Genomic DNA, 26,370 nt, shown 5'->3' on the forward strand with positions numbered 1-26,370 from the left:
CCTTTGGCTCAGGTTGTGATCTCAAGGTCCTGGGTTTGAGCCCCACGCAGGACTCCCTGCTCAGGGTGGGTAGTCTTCTTGTCCCTCTCCCTCTAACCCTCCCCACCCACTGCTTGCTCACTCGCTCTCAAATAAATTAAAAAAAAAAAAAAAAAATCAATCCTCTCCTGTGCATATGGCAGTAAGGACAACATAACTGGGTTATTTAATTAATTTAAGTTCTATGTCATTCAGATCTGGTCCACTCTAATGAGTATGGTTGTAGTAGAAAGCACATTATTTATTTGACAGAGATGACAAGTAGGCAGAGAGTCAGGCAGGGGGTGGGGGTGGGGGTGAAGCAGGCTCCCTGCTGAGCAGAGAGCCCGATGTGGGGCTCGATCCCAGGACCCTGAGATCATGACCTGAGCTGAAGGCACAGGCTTAATCCTCTGAACCACCCAGGTGCCCCATACATGCTTCTTTATCGCAGTAGTACCAAAGAGCAACATCCAGTATCCAAACTACTCAAATGTTGAACAGCTTCAGTTAGGGAGTTTGGTTTAGCTCTGAGAAGAGGTCATTTGCATATATCATCTTCCCAAGTCATTCCTGTCTTATTCAGTGAAATGTCAGGAGGTTGCAGTTTGTAGCTCAGGTGTTTTTAGAATTGACTCAGTGTTACACTGGTAGCTTTGTAAGAAAATACTAGTGATGGAAAAAGGCTTAGCATCCAGAATATTAATGGTAAAAGGACCTGATAAAGCATTTACCATTCAAGTCTAATGTCTTTAAAGCAAGGAGGATGATAAGCAAAGACCAAGGAAAAGGAGGATATACACACCAGCACTATCAAAAATGATTTATGAAGTAAGAATTTGGAAAATCTTAATATTTTATGCAGTTAATTTTCATAGCCTAAAACTATGTAAACCCTTAGAACTGTTTTTAAGTTTTTAAAGCTTTATTGGTCCAAGTGTTGGTAAGTAAGTAAAGCTGGTAAGTAAGTAAAGTTGGTTACCAACCAGTTGGTTGGTAAGTAAATGCAGAGAACCACTGATTAGAACCCACACTGCTTTCCTCCATCCAGTGCTGACTTGCAGATAATGCTCCTTTCAGACCAGATCTGGGATTTCTAAGCTTTCCATCTTCCTCCAAGTACAGAAGAGCGTTACTAGTAAGGCAGAAAATTGTAATTACAATGAGTAAACAATCAAATAAGGACCAGGGGCTCCTGGGTGGCTCAGTGGGTTAAGCCTCTGCCTTCAGCTCAGGTCATGATCTCAGGGTCCTGGGATCGAGCCCCCCATCAGGCTCTCTGCTCTGCAGGGAGCCTGCTTCCTCCTCTCTCCCTCTTTGCCTGCCTCTCTGCCTACTTGTGATCTCTCTGTCAAAATAAATAAAATCTTTAAAAAAAAAAAAAAAAAGGACCAAATTAAAATCAGGAAATAGTCCTCTGCCAACACCCAGAGCTCCCAAGGACCCCAGCTGGAATCCTAACCCTAATACTGGGCATCAGTTTAACTTGGAAAAAAGTAATTTTCCATTACTGTACAACACACTCTGCCTTGCTCATATCCGCCATTCTTTGCTTTCCTTGGGCTAAAAAATACAATATATGGCTTTAGTAAAACATGATCTTTCTCACAACAATGCCAAATTCCATGATGAGATCCTTATTGTGGGGACTTACCCAAAATTGCAGGCCACATGAGGTGGTAAAAAAAAAATCCCTCTAATGGTTCCCATTTATAGGGAGTTGAAAGGGAAGTATGTTGGTTATTCTGTATTTGTGGGTTACTACACCATACTACATTCCATGGCAAGACCACATGAAGGAGTAGGTATACATCTTAATAAAAAACAACAACAAAAAAACACCTGAATGAAAATGGAAGTCTGCATTATTCCAGATTATTTTAACCAAAGAAAACTTCATGAAGCATAATGTCAAATGTTAGGATTACTCATACATCCATAAGTTGTTTACTCATACATTCTTACGTTGTTTATATGGAGTAATAAATTCACAAATGAAATGAGTTTGTTTTCTGGCTTGTTTCTCCTATGTCTTTAAAAGCACTTCGCCCACAAAATGACCTGAAAAAAAGATAAATTCGTTAGCAAACAGAAATTAGTATCTACTGTGTATCTTCTGTAGGAAACACAGAAGTTTAAGTTACAAAGGAAAGAATTTGCCAGGCTAGAGTCACTGAGCAACAGACTTAAAAAATATTCAAGAACTGAATTAATACGCTGGATTTATAAAATTTTCTTCTGCAATCCACCTGTGTAATTAGTATTTTGTTGTGAGCTCGTATAGAGAATGCCTGGAGAGTTAAATACGTTAATGCTGAGGAAAAAAAAAACAGCAGTAGCAGTGGTTCTGAAAATGCAGTCCTCACACCAGAGCCAACACCACCTGTTAGAAATGAAACCTCTCAGGCCCTCTAAATCTTACACGGTGGATCTGCAGTCTTTGTTCTAACAAAGGGGGTTAGGGGGTTCTCCAGGGGGTTCTGTTGCCCCTTGAAAATGTGAGAACCACTGTTTCATCAAAGGATAACCTGAGGATACCCTATTTTTAATAAGACTTCTGCACTTTATTAACATCTATAAACTTAATAAAAGTATCTTCCTGAAAGGACTCTCTTTTCCATTGACTAGAAAATCTGTAATGAAAAGCAATTATTTTAAATAAATACTATTCATCTCTTACCAAAATTAACTTCAAAATCCTAAAGTTCCAATGACTGATCCACTTGACAAGCTTACAAGATCTCTCTCTGATAACCACATAATGAATGCCATAGCTTTGATCTGTGGTGCAGTTAGCCTATGCACATTAAATGTGTTTCCCCTTACCCACATACTTTGAGATTATTTTTTCAAATTTTATTTAATAAAGGACTTACAAATAAAGCAATTTGAAAATTAAACAAAAGGTCTACAGAATATTTACAAAGTAATTTTCTAATTTCAAAGGGCAATCTAATTTTTTAGTTAATAATTCCCTAGGTTGGTGGCTCTCCAACAGTAAACAGTTTACCTGGACGGCTTTTATTTTTTCATTCTTTTTAAGATGAAAAATGCAGGGCTCCAACTCAATGAGCATGAGGTCAAGACCTGAGCTGAGATCAAGATTTGGACACTTCAACTGACTGAGCCACTCACCAGGCACCAACCACCCTGCCTTATTTTTTAAAGTAATCTTTATAACCCAATGTGAGGCTTAAACTCCTGACCCAGAAACCAAGAGTCACATGCTCTACTGACTGGGCGAGCCTGGCACCCCTACCTGGAGGCCTTTTAAGAATAAAATAGTGCATTGCTGGATCCCACCCCCAAGTTTCTGTTCAGTAGCTGGACCTGAGAATGTGCATTCTTAAGCTCCTAGATGGTCTAGGAACCAGCTTTGAGAATTATTACCCACAGTTAATTTTCTAGAGCTGGATAATAGAACACAAAACAGAGTTTTCACATTATTGTGCTGCACTGGCATCAGATACTTTAAAAGGGTGAAATTTCTCTTATCAATGATTCTCAACACAATGCGCATCATTCAAATCCTCTGGGATTGTGTTAAAATGAGCATTCAGATTCATTTGGTCAGCTGTGTTCAGAGATTGTGCACTGCCAAAAGCCCAAAAGGCTGATTCTCCTGGTTCCTGGGACCACACTTGTGGAAGCAAGAACAGAAGAGATGGTAAATCATTACAAGTAGATAAGAAATACCCTTAAAATAATACTTTCTGGATCTATAAGGATGACCGGACACCATCACTGGAAATTCTGTCATGAAGGTCACAATGTAAATGTTCTATAAAAGTTTATATCTAACTTAAGATAATAGGAAAATTGTTACCTTTACAAAAGGTAGAAAGCAGCGAGGAAGATACAGAACTAGTGTCCCTAGTATCGATCTGAATTTATGATATTAAACCATTTTTAAGATTATACACTTTCCAAGGAACTAAAGGCTTCTAGACTTGGGATTACTAAAAACCAAGAGGGAATTTCTTTTCTTAGTAAAGACCTGTTTGATAGGTCATTTTTACTCTGTTCATTTTTATCTGAGGACAAATACTAACCAAGGAAAGATGAGGGCAACCTGGAGCTAAAAATAGCCTCCAACTTGGCTCAGAGAGAAGGGCAGTGACCCTGGGGATCCCTTAATACAGGCAGAGAAGCAGAGGTTTCAGCTTCCACTATAAACTATTCACTAACATTCCACTAATTCAAAGCATGGGGACCATTACTACATATATTCATGAAATCAGCAGTGCCAGGATCAGGAAGTACGGTTAAGGAAACAGAAGGAAGGAACAATGTTTCAACAGACACTGACTAACCTGAGAGGAAATACTGTCTGAACTTGATTCATCCCAGAAGCCGAAATTCAGGAAGCTTCATCCATGTTTTCTTTCACCCTCCTAGGAATACAAAAAAGTCAAATTTAGCCAGTTTCCACAATCAATAAAATGGCAGATGTATTAAAGTTCTTAATAGTAATTTTCATTCAGGAAAGATTTTCCTTTGCATTCATTTTCTTGGAGAATATCAACAGACTTAAAATTCAGTTCAATTTTATGTTTTGGCTTAAACACCACTAAATCCTAAAGGTTGAGTCTCCCAAGTCTGCTAATAATTTTAAAATATTAAGAGCATATTTTGCTAAGTCCTTAGTTTTTATTTCCATAGGCGGGTCGTCTTTTCTGCATTGTTGATCCCTCAGCACACCACTGCTTGAAATTTTATAATCCAAAATTCTACATAGGATCCTGATCCCTACTCTAATCTGGAACATTTTATTATACTTGTACCAGGGGAGGGCACACAAATACATTTCCTGTATTCCATCAGAAAAAGACTGACTTGACCCCCAAAGACTAGAAACAACTACCCTAAATTAGTATTGTTTCCAAAACCCATTTGGATCTCAAATACACCTGAAAATTGGATGGAGTATGAACAGTCCCCTCCCCCAAATCTGTACGTAAAAAAATATGAACACAAAATCCTACATGTAATTTAAGGGGATTCCAAATGATCCAACAGGACCCATGGTCCCAGTTATAAAACTTTAATATTTTTTCAAACAAGGCATGCCAAAAACCAACAAAAAATTTATCTTTTCTATATTTCCACCTACAAGTAGCATTCTACTATGCAGGATCCTTGTTAGGTATCTGTCAGTAAAGTCATTAAGGCATTCTTAAGTTGGTTTAGTGCATATTTATACTTCTGTAATTTTATCATCTTTAGTAAAGTTATTGCAGACAAGAATGGAACGCATAAACCAAACTGCACAACTGAACAATTCAAAATACTATCTTCTCAACTTTTCAAAAATGTGAACCCGCAATTTACAAAACATTCATTACCTATATTGAAACCTAGGAAGGTAATCTCTAGAATTATCCAAGTTTAGTTGCCAATATTTAGTCTTTAAAAGGGTGGCTTAATATATGAATACTCAAAATCACTAGCATTCTGTTTAAAGTGGTCTTACAAAGAAGTGACGAGGCTTATGGTACACTGGTCTGTCATAACCACTAACAATTACAGTGAGCCACTGCACACGAACATCCATTCCATGGTACTTTTTTTTTTTTTTTTTTTTAATTTGACAGACAGAGATCACAAGTAGGCAGAGGCAGGCAGAGAGAGAGAGGAAGGGAAGCAAGCTCCCTGCTGAGCAGAGAGCCCGATGCGGGGCCCGATCCCAGAACCCTGGGATCATGACCTGAGCCGAAGGCAGAGGCTTCAACCCACCGAGCCACCCAGGCACCCCAGTTCCATGGCACTTCTAATTTGGATTTAAAGTCTGTGAAATCCTAGAAAGTTGATACACAAGGACAGCTGATACATTTATTTTCTGATGCTGAAGAACAGCTGTCTCTATAAAGTGATACTGTTAAATACTGGGGGCGGGGGACACCAGCCAATAATTACATTAAAAAAAATTCTTAATTGAAATCTTAAAGCACAACTGTAACAAGACTATGATACCACTTTGGATGAAACTGGTCCATTTTGGGGCACCTGGGTGGCTCAGTGGGTTAAAGCCTCTGCCTTTGGCTCAGGTCACGTTCCAAGGGTCCTGGGATCAAGCCCCACATCGGGCTCTCTGCTTAGCAGGGAGCCTGCTTCCTCCTCTCTCTCTCTCTGCCTGCCTCTCTGCCTACTTGTGATCCCTCTGTCTCTCTGTGTCAAATAAATAAATAAAATCTTAAAAAAAAAAGAAATTGGTCCATTTTTAAATTTTAGGATAAAACTGGCTCAATAAATGTTGCATACAAGTTCATGTTTGGTTTTACCTTCCCATGCCAAAACATATGAATTGTTAAGAGTGAAAAATGACTACTCTAACCATACCCTACTTAGTCAGAAACATACAATATTTTCTAATGACTTTTCTTAAAGAACAAAACATTGAAGATATGGAAGGCCATTCCTAACAATTACTAACAATGCACCTAACATTCTCCCCTCTTTGGGTTAGAGAAGGTATCCTTTTCTACTGAGTACACAATCCTTACATTACATATAATTTTTATTACATAATATATAATAAATTACAATATATAAATTACAAGTATATAAATTACAAGTATATAAATTATAATAATATATAAATTATAATAGAAGTACATTCTAAGAAAGAAATGTATAAAATATAGATACTTCAGCAAGCATGGAGGCTCAAAATACTCTATAAAGGTGTTTAAATTAGTTTTACAGTAATTTACAAAAATTTGTTTAAAATAAATTGTAAGGGGCGCCTGGGTGGCTCAGTGGGTTAAGCCGCTGCCTTCGGCTCAGGTCATGATCTCAGAATCCTGGGATCGAGCCCCGCATCGGGCTCTCTGCTCGGCGGGAGCCTGCTTCCTCCTCTCTCTCTGCCTGCCTCTCTGCCTGCTTGTGGTCTCTCTCTGTCAAATAAATAAATAAAATCTTTAAAAAAAAAATAAATAAAATAAAATAAAATAAAATAAATTGTAAATATCTATGAAACAGGAGTTTAGCAATGGCTCATGTTGGAAAGGCTTTGCCGGAAATCAATGTAAAAGGTTATGATTTCTTCTGAAGTAGATTCCGATGGTATCAAACCATAAAGGAGCCACATTCTTTTATTGGCATGCTCTGCAGCGGGGTTTACCTTCTGAGGAGCATATGTTCTGAAGTTTGGGGTATGGAGGTGGGAGGATATCCATATTATCAAACATTACCATCAGAGAGAGCATATATAGAATAGAGCTCACAATCTAATATGATCCTTTGCTTTCATGACAAAAACGACCACACCACCAACCGCTAAAGCAATAAATAAACTGAACACTATTATTACAGGGAATTTACAACAGTGAAAATATGTAACACACTCCTAAGTGAAGTAATTTTATTTCAATGTTAACTAAAGATTCTCTTTAAGCAACAAAGAATGTATCTTTGGGGCGCCTGGGTGGCTCAGTCAGTTAGGCATCCAGCTCTTGATTTCAGCTCAGGTCATGATCTCAGGGTCCTGGGATCGAGCCCTACACTGGGCTGCTCTCTCAGTGGGAAGCCTCCTTGAGCATTCTCTCCCTCTCCCTCTGCCCTTCCCCAGGCTTGTGAAAGCACACGCTCTCTTGCTCTAAAATAAATCTTTAAAAAAATTAAAATACATCTTCAAAGAGTATAAGGAAATAGTGTCTGATTAAGTGAATAATATATCCAAAGAAATTAGGCCAAAAATTCAAAAGGCATCATCTCCCAAGGAAATGCATAAACACCCATGAAAGAAGATCTCTAAAACAATGGACAATACTACAAGTTCATCCTTTTTGATGTAATACATTTTCAACTGAAGACAATGTAACAGATTACATTTCCAGTTAACTGAACAGTTAGTTGGAAGTTAGAAAAACGTAAAAAAAATTTCAACATTTTAAGTCTTCACCTCTTTTGGATTAAAAATAGGCAATAAGGGGCACCTGGGTGGATCAGTCTGTTGGGTGTCTGACTCTTGGTTTCAGTTCAGGTTATGATATCAGGGTTGTGGGATCAAGCCCCGAATTGGGCTCTGTGCTCAGTGTGGAGTCTGTTTGTCTCTCTCCATCTACTCTTCCCCGACTTGTGCTATCTTTCAAATAAATAAAATCTTCAAAACAAACTGTCAGTTTAATACAGCAAACTGGGCTTTGATTTTTTTAATCAAACCCATGTATCTTCTACCCACATTAGCATGCCAGACATCATAATAAATGTTCAATTACATAATTTCTATTTTCTAGCTGATATTTTACAAAAAGCAAAAGTCCGTAATATGAACAATCAATTCTGCATTCCCAACATCATCTGGCTTTCCAAAATTCTAATCAAGATGCCCATGTTTTTTTACATCAATAGGTTATACAGAGATAAGTAAGTTTTACAATGGCTAGCAATGAAACCACACAACCTGGTTAGTCATAGTTGTCCCCCACCTTACCCATGGTTTCACTTTCTGTAGTTTCAGTTACCCACAGTCAACGGTCGTCCAGAGGCAGAAGATCCTCTTCCAATGTTTTGTCAGAAGGTCAATAAAAGCCTAATGCTACTTTTCCATGCCTACATTATTTACCTTACTTCATCACATTTTATCACATAGGCATGTCACCAGAAAGGTAACAGAACAGTAAGACATTCTGAGACACCACATTCATATAACTTTTATTACTGTATACTGTTATAATTGTTCTATTAATTAGTTATTGCTACTAATCTCCTCCTGTGCCTAATTTATAAATTAAAGTTTATCGTATTTATGTACATGCAGGAAAAAACATATTTATAAGGTTTGGTACTATCCACAGTCAGGCATCCACTGGGGCTCTCCAAAGTGTCCCCCTCAAATAAGGGGGGGCAGGACTAGCAAGGAGGGTTTGAAACGCAAATATACTTCACAAAAAAAGGTATCTGAATAGCCACAGAGTGTACGAAAAATTACTAGGGAAATATGTATTAAAAACCACAATGATACACCTCTACATACTCACTACAACAGCTAAAACAAACATGACTTGACAATACTGAGTGCTGGGAAGGATGCAGAGCAAAACAGAAATCAGGTACACTGATCATGGGAGTATAAAGTAGGACACACATTTTGGAAAATTGTTTGGCAGTTTCTGAGAAACCTACACATCCCCTATACACAGCAATCCCACTCCCCGATATTTTCCCCAAGGAAAATGAAATGTGTGAATGACTTATACAAGAATGTTCATAGCAGCTTAATCATAATAACCCTAAACTGGAATCTACCCCAAGAATACATCAAGAGGACACTGGAAAAAAAATGTTGCATATTCATTTAATGGTACACTATGCAGCAAGAAGAGAGAACCAACTGCTGATATGCAACAACACAGATCAATCTCAAAAACACTACGTTGAATGAAAGAAGCCAGAGGCAAAGAGTATACATTCTATGATTCCATTTACATTTTTCAAAAACATGCAAAACTAATCTGTGGTGACCAAAATAATACAGAGGTTCCTTTGATACAGGATGTACTGACTGGAAAGGAGCCCCTCAGATAGGTGGTTTATGAAAAATGAGGCTGTCAAACCAAACAAAACTCACAAATTTAAGTGACAGGCTATTCCAAATTTTTAAAATGCAGGATTGTAAGGTTAATTTTTTCCCAAGATTATTTAAGTCAGCTCTACACCCACTGTGGGGCCCAAACTCAGGAACCTGAGTTCAAGAATCACATATTCCAGACAGAGCCAGACAGGCACCCCGGGATTTTAAGGTTTTTTAGATTCAAGAATCAGAGAAAGATCAACTCAAAATTAAGAAATAAGTACATAAAATAAGATCTCGTTTGAGTAAATAGGTAAGAATCATTTATAAATACTATTAAATAACACTGAAATCTAGGAAATACTAAAGAAAAAATAAAGATTTAGGTTTTTCAGCTTTATTGAGGACAACCAGGTTTTTCAGGAAAAGTTTACTGATACATATGATGTACATATAAATACACACATGCACATACTGTCTTTTTTCTCCAAAGGTCAAACACTCATGTGAAATCTAATGAAGTACATATTAATGACTTACATCATACATAACTAATGACTTCTAAGAAAAGTTATAACTAAGTCAATTTCAAGGTCCCAGACCTGTTTTTAGAATTAAATGATTCTTAAGTAACAGACAATTCTTGGGGCCCTCTGACTTATAAGGGGTAGACCGTGAATTCTCTAAGGCAAAAGGACTCACACCACAGGTGCTTATTACTGCAGTTTGTTCAATCAGTGAGGAGGCTGTTTTTCCAAGTTCATACTGGAAGTGATTAGCAGAACCCAAATGAGATTTTATGGCACACAGTTTTGTCTCAAAATTGAGTGTAATGAATGCAAAATTACTGGAAATGCTTAACAAACCCTGGTGGTGACTGAAAATGGGAAATAGCATAAGTAGCATTAATGGTTTTAAAAAGGGACTGCAGGGGGCCCAATTTTGCAAGCCAATTGTAATGAGGTCAACAATGGCTTGTGACTGAAAGACACCACTGAAAAATTTCAAACTTAATTTTGTCCCCAATTCCAATAAAGGTCCCCAATTCCAACAAAGGCATAAGGAAGGAAGGAAGGAAGGAAGGAAGGAAGGAAGGAAGGAAGGAAGGAAGGGGAAAAAAAAAAAAGCAGCAGCATTATCCTCTTGTGATCACCTAAGATTTCTCAAGCACCCCTCCCCCAAAAGCCAAAGAAAACATATCCTTGATCATTGCCTAATCAAGGTTAAGTTTTTTATGTTTTTTTTTTTAACGTAATCTCTATGCCCAACGTGGAACCTGAACTCATGACCCAAGACCAAGAGTCTGAGGTGCCCCAGGGTTAAGGTTTTTAAAACAAGGCAGAGTACAGTAACAATAAATTGCATTTTTGGTTCAAGATAAAAGATTGTTATTAAAAACTTACCTGTATAGCTTTCACTACTATTTTCTTTAAAAGTTCAATACTTCAAGTATTATTATTTATCAATCATGTTTATATATAATGAAAAAAGCACTGGAAATGAACAGTTTACTTTTCACCATATACTTAAGAAGCACATTAAAATAACAACTACTGTTACCCTACTTTGAAGAGAACAAATGAATCAACTTAATAAAAACACTTCTTGCAGAATCCACTGCATGGAGAAAGATGAACTTCTTACACTGCTGGTGGGAATGCAAGCTGGTGCAGCCACTCTGGAAAATAGTATGGAGGTTCCTCAGAAATTTGAAAATAGAGCTACCCTACAACCCAGAAATTGCATTACCGGTTATTTACCCCAAAGATACAAACACAGTGATCCGAAAGGGCACCTGTACCCCAAATGTCTACAATAGCCAAACTATGGAAAGAGCCCAGATGTCTACTGACAGATGAGCGGACAAAGATGTGGTGTATATATACAATGGAATATTACTCAGCCATCAAAAAAAAAAAAGGAATCTTGCCATTTGCAATGACATGGATGGAACTAGAGGGTATTACGCAAAGTGAAATAAGTGAATCAGAGAAAGAAAATTATCAAATGATCTCACTGATATGTGGAATTTAAGAAACAAGGAAGAGGATCATAAGGGAAGAGAGGAAAAAAATGAAACAAGATGAAACCAGAGAGGGAGACAAACCATAAGAGACTCTTAATCTTAGGAAACAAACTGAGGGTTGCCGGAGTGAAGGGGGGAGGGAGAGATGGGGTGGCCAGGTGATGGACACTGGGGAGGTATGTGTTGTGGTGCATGCTGGGTGTTGTGTAAGACTGATAAATCACAGACCTGTACCCCTGAAACAAATAATACATTATATGTTAATTTAAAAAATTAAAAAAATATATATATATAGTAAAAAATTAAAAAAAAAAGGAATCCACTGCATGTGTTCACATGTGTTCACATGCAGTAAATAATATGAAATGATGTATCAGGGAGAAATTAAACATTGTGCAAGTATAATCTGCACTATTATCTGTTTATCTATTTACATTTATTTAAATATAGGGTAGAGAACAGGTGTTAAGCTAAATCAGTGATGAAAATACTTTGTCCTGGATACAAGATACCAACACATGTTCTAAAAAAGGGATTGAAAAGTCTAGAAACAGAAGAGTTAAATATTTTGGTCACTGTGGGGCTCAGTGGGTTGAGCCTCTGACTCTTGGTTTCAGCTCAGGTCATGATGTCAGAGTCCTAGGATTGAGCTCTGTGTCAGGATCAGTGCAGAGTCTGCTGCAGATTCTCTTCCTCTCCCTCTACCCATGCCCCTATCCGTGCACACTCTCTAAATAAATGAATAAATAAAATCTTTTAAAAATTTTTGGTCACATTTTAAAAATGTGCAAAATTTCCTGTTTGATTACCACTAGATTTGAGAAATTAGGTTGTAGAAACAGAAAACACAAAAACAAAGCATTAAAAAAAAAGTCATAAATCTCACTTCTCAAATGTTTTACACCTCCACATCATTTGTAAATGCAACATACTCCCAATCAACAAAAGCTCCAGATGCACTGCACTGTGTCTCATCAGAGCCCAAGAGGACTTCATGCCTTCCCGTGGCAAGGTGCTGCAGGATCTGAATGGTGTGAACCTCAGAACTCCCTGCCGTCCTTTTTATTTTTTTAATTAATTAATTGGAGAGAGAAAGAGCACAAGCAATGGGGAGAGCCAGAGGGAAAAGCGGACTCCCCACCATGTAGGGAGCTAGATGTAGGACTCTCGTTCCCAGGACCCTGAGATCATGATCTGAGCTGAAGGAAGATGCTTAAACTGACTGAGCCACTCAGGGGCCCCCCTGCAGTCCCTTTTTAAAACCATTAATGCTACTTATGCTACACCAGGGTTTGTTAAGCATTTCCAGTAATTTTGCATTCATTACACTCAATTTTGAGACAAAACTGTGTGCCATAAAATCTCATTTGGGTTCTGCTAATCACTTCCAGTATGAACTTGGAAAAACAGCCTCCTCACTGATTGAACAAACTGCAGTAAGCACCTGTGGTGTGAGTCCTTTTGCCTTAGAGAATTCACGGTCTACCCCTCATAAGTCAGAGGGCCCAAGAATTGTCTGTTATGTAAGAATCATTTATTTCTAAAAGAAATTTTAACTGAAAATGTTCTCATACTAATAACCACCACTACTGTAGCAGAATACAAAAGAATAAGCAGGCTTTTAAAGTGACTTCCCCATAAAAATTCTGGAATGGAAGGCACAAAATAGGGGGTGCATTCCTATTGAAAAAAAAAACAAAAAAAGCAAAAACCAGAAAGTTGAAATAAATATGGAGCTCTAAAAAAATATATATGGAGTTCTGACCATTCTAAATTATGTGTGATATTCTACTGAAAAATAAATTTCAAATGATAACAAGGTTAAAAACCAGACAAGTTTCGCATTTCCCAAGGGTCATTTCCTTCTTTCATTTCGTGGGTTTGTAATTTGGAGGGCACACTGGTCCCCAAGCTTTCATCAACATCACATGCACCTGCTACATCACATGCACATGCACATGCAACAGGCACCTGCTAAAATTCTTTTCTAATACATAAACTAGATCATGTCACTACCTGGCCCAAGCCTTCATGATGATATCTCATCAAGAAAAAAATCTTGGGATGCCTGGGTGGCTCAGTTGGTTAAGCTGCTGCCTTGGGCTCAGGCCATGATTCCAGGGTCCTGGGATCGAGTCCCGAATCCAGCTCTTTGGTCGGTGGGGAGCCTGCTTCTCTCTCCTCTTCTGCCTGCTTGTGCACTCTCTCTCTCTCTCTGATAAATAAATAAAATCTTAAAAAAAAAAAAAAAAGAAAATATCTCAACTCTTTACTAGGGCATACACTGGTGTACATCCTGCTTTCTCAATGGGACAGTACTGCCCCCAAGTGGGAGAAAATTAGTTGAAGGTAGGAGTACGGAAAGGCAAAAATTTCTTTTAATGTATAAAAGCATAGATATAACAGATATATTTATAGTACATAAACAACTGAGTTAAAATTTCATGAGGGAGTCAAAAAATTTCATGAGGGCCATGAGGGTGGCAATTAAGGGGGAAAAAAAGGGTTAAGAAACACCCTTGCCTTGTTCACTTAATGCCCGCCACAAAAGACATTTTCCTATTCCATGCTATAAATGATAAACTCCTCAGTTTGAAACTGGGTTCACCTTCAACACCTCCAACACTGCAAGTCCCTTCCGATTATTCAGGTGTCATTTAGCTCAAGCATCTCCTCAGAGACGCCTCCCCTGACCATCCTAGCTAAAATGGACACATCTGTTTCCCTAGGCCAGTTGTATTCCCTAGGTTTTATTAGAAGAGTCAGTCAGAATAGTCCTAGTACTGCTACAGTATGTGCTCAATAAATATTTCTTAAGAAGTCTAATAACTACAATATGTGGTGAAACAAAATAATGTTTATCCTCCAGTCATACCTTGGAGAGAGAATACTTCACAATTATGATGAATGGTGGAATAAATGACCTCTGACCAAGGAGATTTCAGTTCTGCGAACAGCAAACTGCTCATTCAAGTCCTTGAGCAAACAATATACACAACTGTTTAAAGTTACTATCTGAAGATATAATTTTTTAATTAAAAAAATCATTTCATTTTGCTATAAAGTCTTCAAACATATATAATAATTCACTGAATAAAAACCACAGTTCCTTGGGAATGTATACAAGTGTCTCTGAATTTTTTTTATTAATTCTAGGTAGAGCTAATCTAAAATACAGCTTAGAACCTCCATCCTTTTTGGTTTATGAATGACGTATCTACCTCCCTCTAGTACTTCGAAATAGTACAAGATCTAAAATTCAAAGTGATATTGTAGCATGAACACCAAAGATGGGAATTCTTCTAGGAAAGTTTATGGTTCTTCTACTTTTGACACTTAAGAAATGAAATCCAAGTTAAGTATTTGAGCATCACAACTTTATGCCCATTCCCATCACTGGAGAATCATAGAAATTTTTTAAGTGAAAAATTTCTGAATTCGAGTCTAATGCCCTCCTCCCCTTCTCTATCACAAAAAAAAAAGCCATTATTATATTCACTGTAATATCTCTCACAAGGCAAACTGTTAATGTTCACCATGTCATTTTAAAAAATCTAACATATTGGGCACCTGGGTGGCTCATCCAACTCTCGGTTTGGGCTCGGGTCATGATCTCAGGGTTGTGAGATTAAGCCCCATATTGGGCTCCATGTTCAGCAAGGTATCTGCTTGAGATTCTCTCTCCCCTTCTGCCCTTACTTCCCCCCACCCCACACCACTCTCTCACTCTCCCTCTAAAATAAATAAACCTTTTATGGGGCGCCTGGGTGGCTCAGAGGGTTAAAGCCTCTGCCTTCAGCTCAGGTCATGATCCCAGGGTCCTGGGATCGAGCCCCACATCGGGCTCTTTCCTTGGTGGGGAGCCTGCTTCCTCCTCTCTCTCTCTCTGCCTGCCTCTCTGCCTACTTGTGATCTCTCTCTGTCCAATAAACAAATAAAATCTAAAAAAAATAAAATAAAATAAATAAACCTTTAAAAAAAATCTAATCTATTGATAACTCTCTTAAAGACATTAATAGTTTAATTAAACAGGCAACTACTTAATGTAATCTAATATTTAAAGCACAAGACTTTAGGTCTCTAATTCCCAGAATTTTTTAAAAAAGATTTATTTATTTATTTATTTGGCAGACAGAGATCACAAGTAGGCAGAGAGGCAGGCAGAGAGAGAGGGGGAAGCAGGCTCCCTGCTGAGCAGAAAGCCCGATGTGGGGGCTCGATCCGGGACCCTGAGATCATGTGACCTGAGCTGAAGGCAGAGGCTTTAACCCACTGAGCCACCCAGGCGCCCCTCTAATTCCCAGAATTCTTATTAGCCAACTTTAGACTTTAAAGCTCTTCCAAGTTCAATCACATAACTTCTATTCTAAAACTTCTACCTATTACCTGCAACAGTTCCATCAGTTTTTATTAATTTCTGATCTTTACTGACTTTATGCATTTGGTTGGGGACCGCAGGGAATAAAGTTAAATTCTCATTGTCTTCAGTTAGGATAGGGAACATCCCAAAAAAAAAAAAAAAAACCTTTAAAAATATACATGCCCAGTGACCAAACAATTGAACTGGTAGAAATTTTATCCTATATATACATCCACATACATGCTCCATAATACATGCCCAAATACATACTTTAGAGCATGTCAAGGGGAGAAGCGGCGGGAGGGTGGGGTGGGAGGAGGGAGGGAACATACATTAATCACCGGCCAAAAAAGATCCATAACATAACTAATAATGACCAAGCAACAGATGTAAAAACAAGGGATCGCTCTCCCTCTCACATGTGCATTTACTTGAATAACCTCCAAAACTGAATATTGTGAGGAAATAAGTAAATGGCAAAAGTGTGTACAGTGTCCTTGCATATGTATTAAGAATGTATACAAACACAGAATACAAATATTCTATGAGTACACAGAAACTTCGGGAAGGATACACAAGAAATTAGTCACAATGAATACACCTGGACAGAGAAGCTGGGCAACTGGGAGACACAACTGGGAGAAATTTACTTTCACTACATAGCGTATTGTATTTTCACGTTTGCATACCAGATGCATATTATTATTCAAATAATTAAAAAATATAGAGTAGTTTATGTATCAATAGTATTTGAAGGCTAGTTTATTTTTATTAGGTGTTAATGCTTTCCAAAGTACAAGAGTGTGCAAAGGATTATTTCTGGATCTCAAACAAGTATTAATGATGACTGTACTATAGGGCTTACTTAGATAATTCAAACTTAAGTTTGAAGAGTAAGGCAATAGGTGTTAGTCCACCTCTGGTTTCCATATTTCCTTGTGCTGACCACTGACCAAATATGAATGAAATGAATCTCTAGTAAGTGTCCATTCCTTTAACAAGTTTGTTTTCTGTAACTAATGCATACAACTGCAGTATTCATGGATTAAACTCCAGTACTCCAGCATGAGACTCAGTTCAAACCCCTCAGAATCAACCTAGTTCACCAAGCCCTTTAAAACCTACCTAAACCCCATCTACACAGATGGTTAGAAGGTATCATAGCCCCTAATCTATATAAGTCTATGTAAGTTTTGCATTGGTGAACTATTTGTCTCATACTTTCATTTATTAATTATTGCTGATTTTGTTGACCACAAAATTCTTGAGCCAGTACCTTTTCCTAAGCATCACAATTTTTCATGCTGAAAACACTTAGTAGATGTCACAAGAACCTGAAGCCTTCCATCCGGACTGCTGCTCTATTCTTCGAAGTTGGTACCACCCAAGTCACCTACCATTTGGTTAAGAACTAGTCATCTTTGTTTTCCCACATAATGGCCCCCCACATCCAATTAACCACTAAGCCCTGACCATTTCATGGTTAATTAGGGTCTTGACTATTCCTTTCCAATCCAAGTAACATATAAAAACTGGTTTCCTTGCCTGCAGTCTGAGTTCCTACAAATGTACCCTTCCCAAAATGTAGTTAACTTTACTAATACAAACCTGACCACCACCATTCTCTGGCCAAAAACTTCCAATATATCTTGCCATGGAATAAGATCTCATTAGTTTCCTATTCTCCTTCTGGATTACTGCCAGCTTCGTGCACATTTATCAGCTCCCAGGCTTTGCTCATAATGGGTCTTCTTTGATTTGACCTGCTCTCAAACACGAGCTGTAACTCATCTTGAAAATGATACTCAGGCACTTCTACCTTCCCAATTCCTTGGACATACTCATTAAGTAATTCTCTCCCTTTTATTCTGAATGGTCCTCAAATCTCCCTTGCCTAAACAAGAACATTCTCCTCATCCTTCCCAATTAGTTTATCTTCTACTCATTTCTCTTCTCCAAACTCTCCGTAATACTTAATTTTGGACAAACAGATCTCATATGTAGTAAATGAAGTCACCCTAATATACTGAGCACTGCCACTGAGCTGAATACACAGCATGCTATTTTTTTCCCAGTGGGTAATAGGTGATAACCTACTGCACATGATACTCCAAGTCAAACACAACAAAACACATTTGTATTGATGATTCCAAGACTTATTTTATATTCACGTGTGCTTTCTTGAATTTTTCCTTTCTTCTCCCTGCCTCCCAAGCCATGTAAATGTAATCCAAGTCTTAAATTATTCAAAGGTGCTGCCCCTACTATGTTTACCATCCTCTTGTTTTCCCTTAGGCCTTTTCTTCACCACTGTATAGTAACTATTATACTACATTCCAACCTCTGCCACCAGGGTTTGGAACTGCTCAACAACAGGAGCACCTTGTATCTACCCCATATTGGCTGCCCTAAGTCTTAAATGTAGCAAATACTTAAATAGAACTGATATTCCATGTCAACAGTACCTACCATAGAATCAGTGATTCATGATATATGACCACTTCTATTTTATACTCACCTATGCTCCTTCCAAATGTAACAATGATATAATTCTTCACAATTCATAGGCCCTATCCATTTAAAAAAAAAATATTTTTATTGACCAAATGCATGCATATATCCAATTACAACAGCAACAGTGCACATACATTAAATTAGCATTCTAATACCTAAGTTATTTTTAACAATGTGATAAAATTCTGGAAAACAAAAAACTCATCATAGTACTAGCACCCATGCTACTGTGTATGCGTATCTTCAAGCACTACCCCGAAGAAAATAACTATTAAAGAACAAACAAGAAAGGAATAGTTGCTTTCATTTAATGATGATTCAGCCAAAAGCACATACAATCCCGAAAAGCACTGAGATTCTACGGGGTATCGTTTTGCTGCAGCTGTTCCATACAGCAACAGCTCAGATTGTAGCAGAAAAAAGTGAGCCTCCAGGAAGAATCCTGGGATGAGGAGGGGAGCTAAAAGCAGGATGATGAGCATGGGAAGTTAATGAAATGGTAAATATACTGAATGCTGGGGGAAAATTTTTTTTTTAAAGATTTTATTTATTTATTTGACAGAGAGAGATCACAAGTAGACAGAGAGGCAGGCAGAGAGAGAGAGAGAGAGGGAAGCAGGCTCCCTGCTGAGCAGAGAGCCCGACGCGGGACTCGATCCCAGGACCCTGAGATCATGACCTGAGCTGAAGGCAGTGGCTTAACCCACTGAGCCACCCAGGTGCCCGCTGGGGGAAAATTTTTATGAAAAACTTATACAAATTAGTTCAAACAGCAATTAGTGGTCTTAAACCAATTCTCTTTCCACACTACTGAAACAAAGAAAATTTAACTATGGTTCAAGTAAATACTAAAATACACTTAAGGGTGCCTGGGTGGCTCAGTCAGTTAAAATATGACTCTAGATCTCAGCTCAGGAATTGATCTCAGGGCTTTAAAAAAAAAAAAAAAAACAAACCCAAACCAAAAAACATACACACTCTTCTATTTCATATAGTACATATTAACTATAAAGAAAAAATTACATTAGAACTTTGGCTAACCCGAGTTGACTCAATTTATTTGTCCTCCATGTAGATGTTAGATGACATGTACCACTGTTAACATGTTGATTATTAACTAAAGTTGTACCATAATGTAAACTGGAAATTTTTAAAAACATTCACAAATACTGCACTTGGACATTTATCTCCCAATTTTTCAACAGCTCTGAAGTCAAGGAGGAAAAAAAATGGCAAAACAGAAAATTGTTTTGTTTAGGTCCCAACGAAGTGGCATTCCCTTTCTTCCTAAAACTTATGCTAATTTGAATTTACTAAAAAATACATGAAAGATAAAAACCTAAATCCAGGAACTTAGTAATGTCTACTATTTGAGAAAAATGTTAATCTTCTTAGAAATATTTCAAATCACATTGTAAAGGCAATTCAGAAAAGCAAATAATGCCTCTTTTATAGGTAATTTTAAAAATCCCTATAATCCATCAAAAGGAACAGTAATGAATGTTAACTCAAAGACAATGATAAAGGAATGGAAGGGAATCAGTAGCCCTGAAGAAAACCTTTAGAGTATTGGAATAACTACCCACTCTTAAATAGGAACTGTTAATAAAAGACCAAGTGAGATAAAGTTTCTTCAAACTTTTTATTATATGCTTCTCTCTCCCAATATTTGTACAGAATAGCTTTTCAAGCTCTTTTTCATATAATACCCAAGTTATTTTTCAAATCTTCTAGGAGGACTAGGCGTTCCCTTCATAACATCCAAGTTTTATTGAATGACTTCTCTGGAAATAAATCTTAACCACTCTGTCATTTTAAAGTTCAATTATTAGAGAATTACCATAATCAGACCTTCAGTGTCTATAGACATATATCTGATGATCACATTTTTAAAAAGTGTATATGGATAATCACAGCAACAATGAGCCGAAGTTGCTACACATTAATAGGAGACCCTTCTGAGTATTTCCCAAGGAGTTGCTCTTTGCAGCCAACCTGTTCTACTTTTCCTGCTTCAAATCTTCTCTTCAACATATATCAATGATTAGAAAAGGTGCAACAGAGAAACAAATATGTAAACTTACAATCAACAGCCTTCATTTTATACTCAATCAGAAAAACAGGTATTCTTTGGATTTGGACACTTTAAGAGGCATTTTATTTTAAGAGGGGGAGGGAGAGAATCTTAAGCAGGTTCCATGCACAGCACAGAGCCTGACACAGGCTTGGTCTTACAACCCTGAGATTATGACCTGAGCCAAAATCAAGAATTGATCAAGAGCTGGACACATAACTGACTGAGCCACCCAAGTGACCCTGACACTTCAGGAAGGCTTTTCTATTTCCTTCCAATACCTGTGGTCTCCTTAATGCTTAGGATTCCATCAACACCAAAACACCACTGTACTTGAGACACCCAATACACAAAACCTACACTTGGGAACTTTTTTAATTGAAAAAATTTAAGAACCCTTATTGTTCCAGGAGTTAAAAATTTGCTTTCTTCCATGCCATCAACCTCAACAACTCTCTAGCCTCAGTGTAAGGTGTGACTTCCATCCATCCATTTCAAATTACTCCCTTCACATGTCCTTCTATCACTTGCTCTTAGTACTTTCTTTTTAGATAGATTTCTATATGGACATATGTAAGGGTACATATTCTCCTAAATTCTATTAAAAACTGGACTATTCACTCATACTCTCTACTGGCTTTCTCTGACGCTCAGTACAATGATGAAATCGTCTAAGAATTTATCATTTCTTCCCATGATTTCTCTTGCCACCCACCGGACTTCAAGCTTAAAGAGGGTGAGGACCAATTCTATTTTCTTCACTATTATACAAATGAGCTGAGACAAAAATGTTCAATAACTGTTTAGGAAATGAATAAGCAATCTGGGCTTTTCATCCATATACTTTAGTTGGTTCTGAAAACTACACTTAAATCTATGCCATTACTCCATGATGTTCCCTGAGACTGGTTCAAAAAATACTGAATGTCAAATGTGCTATGATATGGGGAACACTAATAAGAGATGAATAAAATGCAAGCATAACAAGCAAGTAAGTAAACATGATATAATTGACAAAGTGACAGGACTGAAAATTCTATAAGACTCTTAAGAAACCTACAAAAATATCTGGGGAGACAGGGGAACAATTTTAGTGTTTAGTACACAAGGGGTAGAAAGTAGATGAGGTTAGAAAGGTAGACTGAGAACAGATCATAAAAAGCCCTGTGACCTAGAGGCACATGGCTGGCTTAGTTGGTAGAGTGTGCAACTCTTGATCTTGCGGTTGTGGGTTTGAACCCCATGTTGGGTGTAGGGCTTACTTTAAAAAAAAAAAAAAAAATCCCTGTGGCCAACAATATAGTTGGTTTTTTGTTTTTGTTTCTTTGTTTTTATTTTTGAGAGACAGAGAAAGAGACAGAGAGAGCACGAGCCAGGCTCTATCCCACAAGCCTAAAATCACAACCTAAGCCGAAACCAAGAGTCTGATGTACAACCGAGTCACCCAGGTACCCTTATAGTTGGGTTTCAATTAAAATGAAAAGCTATTGCATCTGAAAAAAGAGACCTACAATGATCTAATTCACATTTTAAAAGGATGCACTAGATACGACGTGGAAACTAAATTACAAGAACAAAAGAAAAGCATGACAAGTTAACAAATGACAGTGCCTTGAGAACATATTTACCAGTAGAGTTTTAAAATCCCAACAATCCACCATAGATACTCAAAACTGAAATATTAAAAAAATCCAATACCTTCCTCTCCCTCAAGCAGCTACCCCACCCCTGATCCTGAACACACTTACCTTCTGTGTTTCAGTTAATGGTTATCAGCATCATCACCCCATCATTCAAACTAGAAAACTCTTAGATCACTTTTCATCTCGTCTCCCACCAACACACTAGTCTGTTAAATTCACTCTACTTCTGAATTACCATCTGGAATCGGAACAATCATCATGGACACTAAAAGATCCTTTCAGATATCATGTGGGGGGAGGAGAATATGAGAGTAAACCAATGATCTATGTGGTCTGTTTTCTGATCCATTTACTTCTTGCCTAACACCCAGTCACCTAAAAGGCAAAGATCAAAACTCCTCTACTTAGATCAGTTTTATCTAAACATTACTTCTTACCTTCTCTACTCTTACCTCCTCCCCTAAACAGTTCCTTACTAACTGCTCAGGATCTCTGTTCACTTATTAGCCCTTCTGACACCATTCCATCTTCCCACAACTCTCCCTCCCTATCCTCTACATCCAAAAAACCTACAGCTAACAAGTATTTATTCACCTTTGTGACCTGCTCAAAAGTTATCATCTTAGCGAATTCTTCCCAGTCTTCCCAGTGTAAGTGAATACTTGCTTCTAGGTTTTCAGAACATTTCCTATACCCTTCCTTACTACCAACTGGTCTTATTACACTTTGCTTCTGTAAAACCACTAAACTCTAAATCCCAAGAGGGCAAGGACCATATTTTATTTGCTGTATATTCTCATGTCAACAAGCGTGTGTTGCCCTCAGCTGGTGTCATTAATTCATTAAACAAACATTTAATGAGGATGTAATATAAAATGAAGACAAATCACTAAATGATAAGATCCATACTCTCCTAGAGCTGACACTCTGGACAGAATCAAGTAAACAAATAAATGAACACAAAATCATCACACAAAGATTTTAAGAGAAATCTTGTAGGACAATAAAATTTGGGGACTTCATGGAGTATCAAGTAAATAATAAACACAAAAGAAAAATAACAAAAGTGAAAAAAGTAAAACTTAATGTGTACAATTTATTTCCTAAAAGCTGGTATTCAAATTTCTTTCTTGCACTCCTGCACAAATGCCAAACAATTATACTACCAGGAAATCAATCTAACACCTAATGGTGAATACATAAACTCTAAAGTTCAAACTCAAATTGTTCATTTGTTAAAAAGACGAAAATAACTGCATAATTACACCATGTAATGAGATTCTGGAATTACATCCATGTAAGGAAAAGAGAAATTTGACAAAGTTACTGTTCTAGACCAGCACTAACCAGAAGAAAAATAATGCAATGTAAGAAATTTTAAATTTCTAAGTACATTAAAGAGAAAAAAAGCAACAGATGAAATTAGCTAAATAGTACATTTTATTTAACCCAATATATACAAACCTTATCATTTCAACATATGACCATATTAAAAACTGAGATAGTTTACATTCTTTTCTTCATATAAAATCTTTCCAATTCTGTACTTTACACATCTAATTCAACTGGCAAATTCTCTCCGATATTTATGTGTATGTATATTTCATTACTTAAGATGCAAAAGATTTGAATACCCAAGTTTTTCCAAATATGCTAAACACTGTACCGAAAAATTGAATGTAATTACAATAAAATTAAAAATCTTACAGTTTCACTAGTCCCATTCCAAAGATTCAATAGCCCACTTATGGCCACATTGAACAGCACAGCTCCAACAGTAGATTTACAGCATCTACTTCACCCACAACAATGTTGTCTTTTATCAGCACAGACCAAATTAAACAATGCTGTCCCTTTTTCTCCTGAGACAGACATTTTCTAGTCCTCTTATCTAAAACAGCTGTCACTTCCTCTACCTTTAAGACCTCATAAATTATTTCAACTCTATTTGCTCCTCTAGGTCTAGAACACTAGTGCCATGGGAGCTGAGGGTTGTTCTACTCTGCATACAGCTATTATCTGCAGTGCCCAAACTGCAAGAAACCGTCAATACGGCAACAGCAGAAAACCAATACTGAATGTTTTAAACGCTAAATTATTTAACATGTGCATCATACTTATGTAATCTAAAAGAAGAATGACTAGAAACTGTGACAGGTTGTCTTCCATATGGTTCAAGTAGCTGCAAAATAATTCAAATTTTAAGATCTATAATTTCAATCAACCTAGGGAGTATCTCGTCCATTCAGAGGTCTAAAAGATCATAATATGAACCTAACTATATCTTAGTTTACCTCAGCTCTGACACCGTAGCACAAATACTGGGACATAAACGAGTTCCTCTAAAAATATAAGCATATTATATAGCAAGGGAGAAATTAATCTGAATACTTGTTACCTATATTATAGTTCCTACTCCCCAAAATTTGGAGCATGTCGTTTTCTAAAACCTTCTGATCTTCTCTAATATTTTAAAAGGTTTAATGGCTCCAGGTCAAAGTCCATGTACCATAATATAAAGAAAACAAACAAAAAAAAGGATTTCTAAATTTTCCTAATTAATCATGTGTTATTCTAATAGTAGCAACAGAACCAGTATAAATCTAAAGTTTTTATACCTGCCTAGTAGGAAAATAATTGGGGCTGTTAAATATAGGATCAGGTGTGCAGGGAATACAGAAGTCTTCCTTATCTGTGGTTTTGCCCTCCACCGTTCCAGTTACCCAGAGTCTGAAAGCAGACAATACTCTTCAGACATATGGTCAGGTCACTAGTAGCTTAATGCTACATCACAATGCCTTTGACATTCATCTCACTTTATCTCGTCACAAATGCATTCTATCATCTCACATCATCAAAGGCATTGAATACAGGTACAATATTCTGAGACAGAGGCCATATTCACATAACTTTTATTTATAGTATAATTCTATCTTTGATTAGTCATTATTGTTAATCTCATTGTGCCTGATTTATAAATTAAACTTTACTGCAGGAATGCCTGTTAATTAGGGAAAAAAGGTACGTACAGGGTTTGGTACTGTCTGTGCTTTTCCACTGGGGGTCTTGGAATGTTTCCTCCTCAGATAAGGGGACATTGCTATATAGGGAAACCATAACATCAATCAGAAACCTTCAGTATAGGGGCGCCTGGGTGGATCAGTAGGTTAAGCAGCTGCCTTGGGCTCAGGTCCTGGAATCGAGCCCCACATGGGGCTCCCTGCTTCTCCCTGACTGCCACTCTGCCTACTTGTGCTGTCAAATAAACAAACAAAATCTTTAAAAAAAAAAAAGAAAGAAAGAAAGAAAACTGGTGTAGATTAACAGCTTGCTTTTTCAAATGTTACTTTTTCCTCCATTTGTGTTCCTAAAAATAAAGCACTGACTTGTAGAAATATAATTTACTGTAGTGTCCAAGTACTGCCACAGGAGTTAATCATTTCTTGATTGAAGAAAACTAGTAATAAATAACTGAAGAGGCAAAATAAATGTGTAAGAAACCTATCCATGTAATTTTTAAAGAACAGATTTAAGAAACTTTTACTCTCAATAGACTACATGAGAATTTCACAGTTGGAAAATAGGGTAATAAGCCATGTTGGGGAAGAAACCTAGTAGTCTCTTTGAATCCTGGGTTCCTGTGGAGCAAGGAATCGGACTTCTTAATTAAAAAAAAAAAAGGGGGGGGGTAGGTTGATGCAAAGTTGAAAGATAAAAGGTAGATGAGTTGACTTCCTTGAGGACAGATATGTAACAAAAAGGGGGGGGTAGGTTGATGCAAAGTTGAAAGATAAAAGGTAGATGAATTGACTTCCTTGAGGACAGATATGTAACCACTCAGAGTCAATCCCATTTCTAGTTCACAAACCACAAAATGCTTGGTCAATGTGGATTTCCTGGTAAAACTGAGAGGACATTATGGTATGGCAATCTTTGGGAAGCAAGAGAGAGAGGGGCACCCAGGTGACATCAAATTAACAAACAAGTCTCTGTTTCCTATACACAGATTTTAGCAGACATACACAAGGTTCTAGAAACTACTTGCTGAAATATTTAAAAGGCTATATACCAGGTGATTGCTTCTTTGCACTAATAATAGTCAAAATTTTTGAAAGGAACTATAATCAGGATTACAACTATATGCTCTCATTATGGATCAATTTGTTTTAATGTACTGCATTTAATGTACTGAATAGACTTTGAATAATACCTATATGCAGC

General features: G+C 37.3%; 1 long non-coding RNA gene across 1 annotated transcript; it reads right to left on the reverse strand.

Moving 5' to 3' along the window:
• Nucleotides 1–1,314: 1,314 nt before the first annotated feature.
• LOC125096144 (uncharacterized) lies at nucleotides 1,315–25,924 on the reverse strand. The gene is made up of 3 exons (XR_007126081.1): nucleotides 24,768–25,924; nucleotides 18,437–18,488; nucleotides 1,315–4,412 (listed from the first exon to the last, which is right to left on the reverse strand). It is a non-coding gene; the product is annotated as an uncharacterized LOC125096144 (long non-coding RNA).
• Between the last annotated feature and the right edge of the window lie 446 nt (nucleotides 25,925–26,370).

This window comes from Lutra lutra, chromosome 3 (assembly GCF_902655055.1).
Source record: "Lutra lutra chromosome 3, mLutLut1.2, whole genome shotgun sequence".
Taxonomy (NCBI): Eukaryota; Metazoa; Chordata; class Mammalia; order Carnivora; family Mustelidae; genus Lutra; species Lutra lutra.